We start from the raw sequence: 12382 nt of genomic DNA on the forward strand, positions 1-12382 counted from the left end.
ATCCGACAAAGGCTTAATATCCATAATATATAAAGAACTCACACAACTCAACAACAAAAAAATCAAACAACCCAATCAAAAAATGGGCAGGAGACATGAACAGAAATTTCTCCAAAGAAGATATATGGATGGCCAATAGGCACATGAAAAGATGTTTATCATCGCTGTGCATCAGGGAAATGCAAATCAAAACTACACTAAGATACCACCTTACACCCATTAGAATGACAAAAATAACTAAAACTAATAGTAACAAATGTTGGAGAGGTTGTGGAGAAAAAGGAACGCTCGTACACTGCTGGTGGGAATGCAAACTGGTGCAGCCACTATGGAAAACAGTATGGAGATCCCTCAAAAAATTAAAAATAGAACTACCATATGATCCAGCTATCCCACTACTGGGTATCTATCCAAAGAGCTTGAAGTCAGCAATTCCAGAAGTCCCATACACCCCAATGTTCATTGCAGCATTATTTACAATAGCTAAGACGTGGAAGCAACCTAAGTGCCCGTCAACAGATGATAGGATAAAGAAGATGTGGTATATATATACGATGGAATACTACTCAGCTGTAAAAAAGAACAAAATCATCCCATTTGCAACAACATGGATGGACCTTGAGGAAATTATGTTAAGTGAAATAAGCCAGATAGAGAAAGACAATCTCTGTATGACTCCACTCATATGAGGAATTTAAACATGTGGACAAAGAGAACAGATTAGTGGCTACCAGGGGAAAGGTGGGGTGGGTGTGGGCACAAAGGGTGAAGGGGTGCACCTACAGTACGACTGACAAAGAATAACGTACAACTGAAAGTTCACAAGATTGTAACCTATTAACTCAATAAAAAATAATAATAAAGTAACCCCCCAAAAAACCAGTACTAAAATGCAGAACATTACTGGAGCTCTGAGGAGGAAGAGTTGATTCAGCCCCGGCGGTGTGTGCATGCAGGCACGCCTCTCAAGGCCAGTGCTCCAAAGCTATCAATGCCTCAGAAACAAAAACAGCATACCTGAGAGGGAAGGCTGACTCTGGAGCTGGGCAGATGTGGGTTGAGACCCCAGCCCTACCCCTCTTCACCTTGTCACCTTGGACAGTTACTTAACTTCTCACCATTTGTTTCCTTATCTGTAAAATGTGGATAATAATGCCCATTATTGGCTGTTGTGAGAGTTAAATAAGGTCATGCAGGTAAAGCAAGTAGGACAGTGCCTGACACAGAGGAAGCTGTCAGTAAATGGTTGCCATAACAGCTTGTCCTCTGGACTGTAGGATTTGCAGCGTAAGGACCTCTCTCCAGAGACACAAGGTGGCTTCCTGGCAGGCACAGAAGGAGGGCAGAGCACCGACCAGGAAGCTGGAGCCGGGGATGGCAAAGGCCTGTTTGTAGAGGTAGGCACTGCAGAAGAGCAGGAACATGTAGGCCTGGTGCTCCTTCCTGTACTTTTGAAGCACCTCAGAGAGCTCCCGCAGCTCGGCCAGGTCTGAGGGTAACCACAGTGACCTGCGGATTTGGAAAAGCAGATGGAAACAGGAGTCCAGATTAGCCTAGTACTTAAGAGAGTCACTTGTGGGTCTTCTTCCCCAAGTAGGTTTATAAATGTGCCCATCATGTGGTCTGCTCTTAACACACACGCGATGGGAGTCCAGGATGATGGATGACCTGATGCAACACAGCAGGAGCGGACGTTAGAGTCCTGGTTTGGAAGTGAGAGACCTGGGTTAGCAACTCAACTGTGCTACCACCCAGGTGTGTGATCTTGGGCTAATCCCTGGGCCTCAGTTTCCTTGTCTGAAAAAGGATTGGCTGGTGTTGGATAATCACTAAGTTCCCTTTTAGCTCTCAGGTTTTATGATCTATTCTTAGGAAGCAAATGGATTAATTTCTAGGCAAGTACTAAATGTCCTAAATTGCCTTTCTTTCAAGGAGCACCCCTCCCCCACAAGCTTTAGGCCGGGACAACTCAAACTTCACACTGGTCCTGAGTTACTAGCAAAACGACTGTTTAAAAAAAAAATGTATTCTTCTGTATTTGTGTAATCTCTAAAGAAGGAAGAAAATTGCCAATGCAAATCTTCTAATACAAAAATAATTTTAACTGCTTCAGAGACTTTCCAAATGAGCAAATGTGAAATTGACAGTATTGAAATTGATTCAGGCATCCCTGATAAAATTAAGAGATGACAAATGGAAATGTTTTCTTTGACACAAACTAAAGGTGTTTATCAATAAGATTGCAGTTTCTGCAAAAATAAAGAAGTAATTAAAAGGCTAGAGAGGCGTCTCAAGAGAAGAAACAGTTTGAAGATGAAGGAGTCAGAAGATGTGGAATTACATTACCATTATGTTGCTTCCAGTTAATATAGAGAGGTTTTCAGTAGCTGGAAAAATTTGCACAAAAATATGCTTACAACTCATTTGCAATGCTACTGCATTTTGTAAAATAGCACTTTCAAAAAAGATCAAATTCAGGCTGGCCACGTGGCATAGTGGTTAACTTCATGTGCTTCACTGTAGCAGCCCAGGGTTTGCAGGTTTGCATCCCGGGAGCAGACCTAGCACCACTGTTAAGCCACACAGTACTGGCATCCCGCTTAAAGTAGAAGAAGATTGGCACAAGTGTTAACTCAGCAACAGTCTTCCTCAAGCCAAAAAGAGGAAGATTGGCAACAGATGTTAGCTCAGGGTCAGTCTTCCTCTCACACACACACACACAAAATCAAATTCATTTTCCATGATTATTTCAATTTTCTTCATTTTTATGTGGTTTATTTTTAGATAATACTTCATTTTATTTTTCTGCCCATTTATATTAGAATGCTTAACACTTATTTTTATAAATTTATATTTTTATTTGATGTTCTGAAATAATACTAGTTTTTCAATTTGAGATGTATTGAACATTTAATTTTACTTGTTAAAACGTGAATTCTGATTTTTAAAAAATAAGGTAACCAGTATTTATGCTAATGTTTCCATACTATATAAAATAAGTATTGAAATACCCATGCTGTCATTTTGCTTTAATGTTGTATTTCTGTCTAGCATGTGCATGCTTATGGGCGGAGTAGACAAATGTTGTTTTATTTTTTCTAAATAATTCCTACATCTTGGATGTTAAAAGACATTCAAGAAATAGTCGTATGAGCATGATTTCTCTTTAAATGTGGTATCAGTTTTATTAGTGTCCCATTTGGGGCCATACATTTTTAGTCTAATTATGTTCTTTGGCTAGCTTCAATGAGTGTGTTCATTCTTGTTGCCAACATTTAGGCATTTATGCTAACTTCCAGACTCCATTGAAAGACTTGTTTGAATACGTACATTTGGACCTTACATTCATTTAACCAAAAAAGTATAGATTGAATACTTAGTACGTAATAGGCACTACTAGACACTGTGGATCATGTTAAATAGGTAAACAAGTTTCCGCTCAAAGAGCTTATGTTCAGTTGGGAGAGATATACAGTAAATGATTAACCAAATAAATGAGAAAATCAAAGATTGTGATAAGAACTAGTAATGAAGTAAACAGGGTGACGTGAGAAGTAACTTGTGGGAATAAGTACATTTTAGCTGAGACCTGCGTGCTGAGAATGAGCCAGTTGAGTGAAGATCTGTCCAGGGGAAGAGCATTCCAGCAGAAAGAAGAGTGAGTGCAAAGACTCTGAGGCAGGAAAGAGCTTCAGGGAACATAAAGGAGGTACGTGGGGCCAGAGTATAGAGAACAGGAACAGGGAGAGTGGTTAAAGATAAAGTTAAGGTAAGCAGGAGCAAAATTATTCAGGGCTTTGTAGGCCACAGTAAAGATTTTGAATGTTATTTTAAATGTATTGGATTGCCATTGACTTCTTTAAAGCAGAGGAATGACATGAAATGATTTATATTTTTGAAATATTTTTTTCTTTGGGGAAAAATGAATTGTATAGGAGTGAAAGTGGAAGTGGAGAACAGGTGGGAGTTTATTCTAGTAGGATAGGCAACAGGTCATGCTTGGACCATTGGAGGCACTGAAAAGTTTTTTAGCTTGGAAGTGATGTTCACAAAGCAAGGGGTGAGAAAGTGAACATGGCAACTTAATGTAGATTGACTGAGATGGAGGTGACAGGGAAGAGAATGAAACTGAGAGACCAATTAGGAAGGCAGTGGAAAAGTTCATCTATAAGGTTGTTTGGTAGAGTGAGAATTAAGAGTGGAGGCATTGTAAATAGAAAGGAAGAACAGTTGACAGGACTTTGTGTCTGATTCGGTGTCAGGAGAAAAGAACACATCAAGGATGATGACTAGAAGTCTGGGTTACTAGGGAGGTATTAGAACCATTGACAGAAATTTGTAGTAGTGTCTTTGGCGGAGTGTGTGTATGGAGTGTTGAGTTTTAGATGTGATGTTGAGGTGAAGGCAAGATACCCAGATGGGACTGTTTATAGAACTGCCTGTATACTCAAGTGCCAAAGTATAGTACTGATACTATACTTGTGGATTTCTCTGCTCCGCTCACTCTGCCCTTGCAGAGCACCAAACTCTTAAGAGTTGCTCCCATCAGCCCCTGACCTGCAGGGCAGAAATCTTTTTACCTGTTGTTATCAAGATGTAGAAATCCTTTCTCCCTTAATTCAGGCTGAACTTTTCTTTTTTAATTGAGGTCATAATAGTTTATAACATTGTAGAATTTCACTTGTACATTGTTATTTGTTCATCACTGTATATATATGTCCCTTTACCCCTTATGCCCACCCGCTAACCCCCTTCCCCTCTGGTAACCACTAATCTGTTCTCTTTGTCCATGTGTTTGTTTATCTTCCACATATGAGTGAAATCATGCAGTGTTTCTCTTTCTCTTTCTGGCTTATTTCACTTAACGTAATACCTTCCTGGATCCTTGTTGTTGCAAATGGGACAGTTTTGTATTTTTTTGTGGCTCAGTAGTATTCCATTGTATATATATACCATATCTTCTTTATCCATGTGTTAGTTGATGGGCACTTGGTTTGCTTCCATATTTTAGCTAGTGTGAATAATCCTGCAATGAAAATAGGCGTGCCTAAGACTTTTTGGATTGTTGATTTCAAGTTCTTTGGATAAATACCCAGTAGTGGGATAGCTGGATTGTATGGTACTTCTCTTTTTAACTTTTTGGGAAATCTCCATACTGTTTTCCATAGTGGCTGCACCAGTTTGCATTCCCACCATCAGTGTATGAGAGTTCCCTTTTTCTCCACATCCTCCCCAGCATTTGTTATTTTTTGTCTTGGTAATTATAGCCATTCTAACAGGTGTAAGGTGATATCTCATTGTAGTTTGGATTTGCATTTCCCTAATGGTTAGTGATATTGAACATCTTTTTTTGTGCCTATTGGCCATCTGTATATCTTCTTTGGAAAAATGTCTGTTCATATTCTCTGTCCATTTTTTGATTGGGTTGTTTGTTTTTTTGTTGTTGAGTTGTGTGAGTTCTTTATATATTTTGGAGATTAACCCCTTGTTGGATATATGATTTGCAGATATTTTCTCCCAGTTGGTGGGTTGTCTTTTTGTTTTGTTCCTGATTTCCTTTGCCTTGCAGAAGCTCTTTAGTCTGACGAAGTTCCATTTGTTTATTTTTTCTTTTGTTACCCTTGCCCGAGTAGACATGGTATTCAAAAAGATGTTTCTGAGGCCAATGTCAAAGAGTGTACTGCCTATATTTTTTTTTCTAGGAGTTTTATGGTTTCACTTACCTTCAAGTCTTTAATCCATTATGAGTTAGTTTTTGTGTATGGCAAAAGATAATAATCTACTTTCATTCTTTTGCATGTGACTGTCCAGTTTTCCCAGCACCATTTATTCATGAGACTTTCCTTTCTCCATTGTATGTTCCTGGCTCCCTTGTTGAAGATTAGCTGTCCATAGATGTGTGGTTTTATTTCTGGGCTTTCAGTTCTGTTCCATTGATCTGTGCACCTGTTTTTGTACCAGTACCATGCTGTTTTGATTACTGTAGCTTTGTAGTATATTTTGAACTGAGAGATTGTGACGCCTCCAGCTTTGTTCATTTTTCTCAGGGTTGCTTTAGCTGTTCAGGGCCTTTTCTTGCCCCATATTGAATTTTAGGATTCTTTGTTCTATTTCTGTGAAGAATATCATTGGGGTTCTGATAGGGACTGCACTGAATCTGTAGATTGCTTTAGGTAGTATGGACATTTTAACTATGTTTATTCTTCCAATCCATGTGCATGGAATATCATTCCTTTTCTTTATGTTGTCATCAGTTTCTTTCAATAATGTCTTATAGTTTTCGTTGTATAGGTCTTTCACCTCCTAGATGTTTTATTCTTTTTGTGGAGATTGTGAATGGGATTGAATTCTTGCATTCTCTTTCTGTTAGTTTGTTATTAGAATATAGAAATACAGCTGGTTTTTGTAAGTTGATTTTGTACCCTGCAACTTTCCTGTAGTTGTTTATTGTTTCTAATAGTTTTCCAATGGATTCTTTAGGGTTTTCCTCTATATAGAATCATGTCATCTAGAAACAGCAGGAATTTCACTTTTTCCTTTCCAATTTGGATACCTTTTATTTCCTTTTCTTGCCTAATTGCTCTGGCTAAAACCTCCAGTACTATGTTGAATAAGAGTGGCAAAAGTGGGCACCCTTGTCTTGTTCCGGTTCTCAGAAGCATGGCTTTCAGTTTTTCCCCGTTGAGTATGATGTTGGCTGTGATTTTGTCATATATGACCTTTATTATGTTGAGGTAGTTTCCTTCTCTAGCCGTTTTATTGAGAGTTTTTAATCCTAAATGGATGTTGGATCTTGTCAAATGCTTTCTCTGCATCTATTGAGATGATTATGTGATTTTTATTCCTCATTTTGTTAATGTGGTGTATCACTTTGATTGATTTTCAGATGTTGAGCCATCCTTGCATCCCTGATATAAATCCCACTTGATCTTAGTGTATGATCCTTTTAATGTATTGCTGTATTCAGTTTGCCAATATTTTGTTAAGGATTTTTGCATCTGTGTTCATTGGTGATATTGGCCTGTAATTTTCCTTCTTAGTGTTTACCTTGTCTGGCTTTGGGATCAGGGTGATGTTGGCCTCATAGAATGAGTTAGGAAGTATTCCATCTTCTTCAATTTTTTGGAATAGTTTGAGAAGTATAGGTATTAAATCTTCTTTGAATGTTTGGTAGAATTCTCTTGAGAAGCCATCTGGTCCTGGACTTTTATTTTGGGAGAGGTTTTTGATTACTGTTTCAATCTCTTTACTTGTGATTGGTCTATTCAGAGTCTCTATTCCTTCTTCATTCAGTTTTGGGAGGTTGTATGAGTCTAAGAATTTATCCATTTCTTCTAGATTGTCCAATTTGTTGGTATATAGCTTTTCATAGTATTCTCTTGTAATCCTTTGTATTTCTGTAGTATCTATCGTAATTTCTCTTCTTTCATTTCTAATTTCATTTACTTGAGCCATCTCTGTTTTTTTCTTAGTGAGTCTGGCTAAGCGTTTGTCAATTTTATTTATCTTCTCAGAGAACCAGCTCTTAGTTTCGTTGATCATTTCTACTGTTATTTTGGTTTCTGTTTCATTTATTTCTGGTCTAATTTTTATTATTTCCTTCCTTCTGCTGACTTTGGGCTTTGTTTGTTGTTCTTCTAGTTCTGTTAGGTGTAGTTTAAGATTACTTATTTGAGATTTTTCTTTTTCATTAAGGCTCTCCTGTATTGCTATGAATGTCTCTCCTAGGACTGCTTTTGCTGCAGCCCATATGAATTGGTATGATGTATTTTCATTTTTCTCTGTCTCCAGATATTTTTTGATTTCTTCTTCAATTTCTTCATTGATCCATTGGTTGTTCAGTAGGCTGTTGTTTGGTCTCCACATATTTGTCACTTTCCCAGCTTCTTTTTTGTGGTTGATTTCTAGTTTCATAGCTTTATGGTTGGAAAAGATGCTTCATATTATTTCAGTCTTCTTAAATTTATTGAGGCTTGCCTTGTTTCCCAATTTATAGTCTGTCTCTGAGAATGTTCCATGTGCACTTGAGAAGAATGTGTATTCTGCTGATTTTGGATGTAGTGTTCTATATATCTATTAAGTCCATCTGGTTTAGCTTTTTCATTTAATTCCACTATTTCCTTGTTGACTTTCTATCTGGATGATCTGTGCATTGATGTGAGGTGTTGAAGTCCCCTAGTATTACTGTATTGCTGTTAATTTCTCCCTTTAGGTATGTTAATGTTTGCTTTATGTGCTTTGGAGCTCCTGTGTTAGGTGCATAAATATTTATAAGTGTTCTTGGTGGAGTGCCCCTTTTATCATTATATGCTGCTCTTCTTTGTCTCCCATTGTGTTTTTTATCTTGAAGTCTACTAAGTCTGATGTAAGTATGGCACCACTTGCTTTCTTTTGTTTGCCATTAGCTTGGAGTATCGTCTTCCGTCCTTTCGCTCTGAGCTTGTGTTTGTCTTTAGAGCTGAGATGTCTTTCATGGAGGCAGCATATTGTTGGGTCTTGGTTTTTAATCCATCCAGCCACTCTGTCTTTTGATGGGAGAATTCAATCTGTTTACATTTAGAGTGATTATTTATATATGAGGGCTTAATACTGCCATTTTATCACTTGTTTTCTAGTTGTTCTGTATTTCCCTTGTTTCTCCTGTGTATTTACATCTTCCAATTCAGTTTGGTATTTCTCTGTGACGGTTTTCTCAGTTTTCTCTTTATTTATCATTTGTGTCTCTGTTCTGATTTTTTTGTTTAGTGGTTACCATGAGATTTGTATAAAAGATCTCATAGATGAGGTAGTCCATTTTCTGATATTCTCTGATTTCCTTAGTCTAAGCAGGTTCCATTCCTTTCCTGTTCCCGTTCAAGAAGTTGTTTTCACATCTTGTTACATTATGTGTTGTGAGTTCGTGATTAAAATGAAGTGGTTATGGTTGTTTTTGATGCTTTCCTTCCCTTTATCCTTAATGTTATAATTAAGTGTTTGCTAACCTGTTCTGATAGCTGCAATTTTCTGAGTTTGTCTATTTATCCCCTTGCTCAAGGCTTTGTAAACCCTTTCTCTTTTTTTTCAGGTGTGAGGACCTTCTTGATTGTTTCTTGTGGTAATGAACTACCTCAGCTTTTGTTTATCTGCGAAAGTTTTTATTTCTCCATTGTACCTGAAGGATAGTTTTGCTGGATAGAGTATTCTTGGCTGAAAGTTTTTCTCTTTCAGAATTTTGAATATATCAATCTGCTGAATGCCTGATAGGGATTCCTTTGTAGGTTGTTTTCTTCTGCCTTGCTGCCCTTAATATTTTTCTTTGTCCTTGGCTTTTGCCAGTTTTACTAATATGTGCTCTGAGGAAGGTCTTTTTACATTGATGTAATTAGGAGTTCTGTTAGCTGCATTTACGTTTAATTCCAGCTCCTTCCTCAGCTGTTATTTCTTTGAACAAGCTCTCTGCTCCTTTCTCCCTCCCTTCTCCCTCTGGAATACCTATAATCCTTATGTTGCTTCTCCTAAATGAGTTGACTATTTCTCAGAGAATTCCTTCATTTCTTTTTAGTCTTAGTTCTTTCTCCTCCTCCATCTGCAGCATTTCTATATTTCTGCTCTCTAAATTATTGATTCTATTGTCCATAATATCAGCTCTATTTTTTAAGGACTCCAGATTTTCCTTTATCTCATTCATTGTGTTTTTTATCTCCAGTATTCTGATTGGCTTTTTTAAATAATTTCACTCTCAGTTGTGAATTCCTTCTGTTCATTAATTTTATTCCTGAGATCATTGAACTGTCCTCCTGAGTTTCTTGTAACTCATTGAGTTTCTGTATGAGGGCTATTTTGAATTCTCTGACATTTAGGTTGTAAATTTCTGTGACTTCCTCATTGATTTCTGGGTACTTGTCATTTTCCTTCTGGTCTAGAGTTTTAATATACCTCTTTATGCTGTTTGATGGGGTGGACTTGTGACGTCGCATAGCAGTAGTATCTGGTCACAGATTCCACGTGCCACCACTTGGGGTTGGGGGGAAAGAGCTGTGTCTTCTGAGACTTCTGCGACCCCTGGCAGATATGCGTGTCTATTGGAAGCCTATCTGCCTTTGCCCACTGGCTGCTGCTGCTTTACACATGTATGTTCAGGTGCTCTGGCAGGGATTCCCTGTTGTGGCCAACCAACTGAGCTGGTACACCAGGCAGGGGGGTGGGAAGGGTTACTTTGTTTCATGTGTGTGATCCTGTGCACCCTTGCTCTGCACTCACTCTCTGCCAGCTTGGGCTGCTCAGCTTAGTGTGGATACCCCTCCAACTGCTTAGCTACCTTGGTGTGGAGCATTCCCACAGGCTGGGAGGCAACTCTCAGAGTACAAGCATTCCCATGGAGGGCTGCCTTTTTTACCTTCTCCTCTCAGTGCCAGCCTCTGGTGAGGTCCCACACCCTAGATTGCTGCTGCTCAGGGAGAGAGAGGAGATCTCCCTATCTCCTTCCACTGCCTCTCAGGGGAGTCCAGTACTCCCACCTTTAGACATATGGCTGTGTGGATCTCCTAGGCATCTGTTGTGTGAATGTCCTCTATTGGTTTATGAATGTCCTTTTCATTGTATCTTAGGGGAAAGACTAAGGGAAGAGTTTACTCCACCATGATGCTGATGTCACTCTCTCAGGCTGAACCTTTTTAATGGGAACTTTTACTAGGAAACTAAGCAAAAAAACCTAGCATCTTGTATTTATATATTGCATTATAGTTTTCAAACTTCTGTACAAAAATGCTGTGAAGTGGATAGGACAGATATCCCAATTTTTCAAATGATGAAACTGAGGCTCCTGGAGAGCTTAAAATCTTATCCTAGAAAATGGCAATCAGGACCCAAGATACAAATATTTTGATTGGTTATCTAGTCTTCAGTGCCTGTCCTAAAGCATGATTCTTGATAAATTCATAGACCAAAGATCTCTTGATTCAAGTCTTTAAGTCTGCTTTCACTGTGTATAGCTTATGATTACACAACTGGTTATTTTTTCTAGCTTCAGCCTTATCTTGATTGAGGGGGAAGTGGTACCTTTGAGAAAGCAGAACCCTGATGCTGAGATTTGATCCAAATCTCAATTCTCTCTAGAAGTTCTTTTTAGTCTTTTCTCCAATTATTAGTCCCTTTAGGCCTTCCTCTCTGACCTTATGCTTATGCTCATTGTCCTTGCTTCTATGCATCCTCCTTCTCTGGATGGAGAAGGTATTTTCTTCCCTGGTGGAAGTGGGAGTGATCTACCTTGAGCCTTAGAAGGAACTAGAAGCTGGCTGAAGAGAGTTAGCAAGAGTTGTGTGAACAGATTTCTTCCTGCTTGAGGTAGCCAAAAGGGGGCTAAAGGAGAAGTTGAGAGATGTAAATGGGAGACATTTCATAAGGTGGAAAAGGTGGAAGATCTAGAGGTAGTTGATGGAAGGGGGAGTTATGGGTTAAGATCTGGATGGTGAAACCAAGTTCTAGTGGAGAAAGTCCAAGTAAGGATGACTGAAGTGAAGTAGAGGCAAAAGTAGTATTTGACATTGAGAAGTTTGAGGAACTCTTGGGCTAATCTTTTTTAAGTGATAAGTTAAACACATGAAACCATCAAATAGAATATCATTAAAAACTAAAATTTGGGCCAGAGAAGATAGAAGGGAAGTGGTATGAAAAGACTGTATATTTGGTAAAAATAGTTTAGATTTATTTGCTTTAGTATCACTGGAAGAGACGTGCTAAAATATCAGTGATATATTTAATAGTTACTTTGAAATTAAAAGTTGCCTTTGTTTTTAATTTCTACTCTTATAATTCTCTACAGTTTAAGATGCTAAACATTTTATATCCTAGACCATTTTCCCAAATTTAAAGCTTGTGAATTCTGAGAATGTAATTTGTTTCATTTACCCAAATATAAGAAATTTATTCTCCTATCTATTGTCTGAAGACAATGAGACAATGAAGTCACTATCTTTTGATAGCATTTTCAAGAACAGTTTTCCTATCATAATTATCTTTGCTTGGCAGTGTGGTTCTCTTGAGTACAAGGACAAAAGTTCAAAATAGCAATTGTTCAAACTTGTTAAAAGAGTACTCTTCTTAACAGTTTTATAGTACGTCATCCCAGCCCTGGTGGTCTAGTGGTCAAGATTCAGCCCTCTAATAAATAGTTATATTGAACATCCTTTCGTGTGCATGTTGGTCATCTATGTATCTTCTTTGGAAAAATGTCTGTTCATATCCTCTGCCCATTTTTGGATTCAGTTGTTCGTTTTTTTGTTGTTGAGTTGTATGAGTTCTTTATATATTTTGAAATTAACCCCTTACCTGTAAGAACTGCTATTATTAAAAAGACAGGAAATAACAATTGTTGGAGAGGATGTGGAGAAAATGGAACCTTCAT

The 12382-nt window shown here is 38.1% G+C and overlaps 1 protein-coding gene across 5 annotated transcripts in view; it reads left to right on the forward strand.

Moving 5' to 3' along the window:
• Window positions 1–12382, forward strand: part of ANKRD46 (ankyrin repeat domain 46) — a 53154-nt gene that overhangs the window by 20481 nt on the left and 20291 nt on the right. The window contains exon 1 of one of the 5 annotated variants that reach the window (XM_046642568.1): window positions 3686–3709. The exons of the other annotated variants lie outside the window; for them this stretch is intronic. The gene's annotated coding sequence lies outside the window, so the exon portion shown is untranslated. Of the gene's footprint in view, window positions 1–3685; window positions 3710–12382 lie in introns of those variants that run through there. 5 annotated transcript variants of the gene reach the window in all.

This window comes from Equus quagga, chromosome 16, assembly GCF_021613505.1.
Source record: "Equus quagga isolate Etosha38 chromosome 16, UCLA_HA_Equagga_1.0, whole genome shotgun sequence".
Lineage (NCBI taxonomy): Eukaryota > Metazoa > Chordata > Mammalia > Perissodactyla > Equidae > Equus > Equus quagga.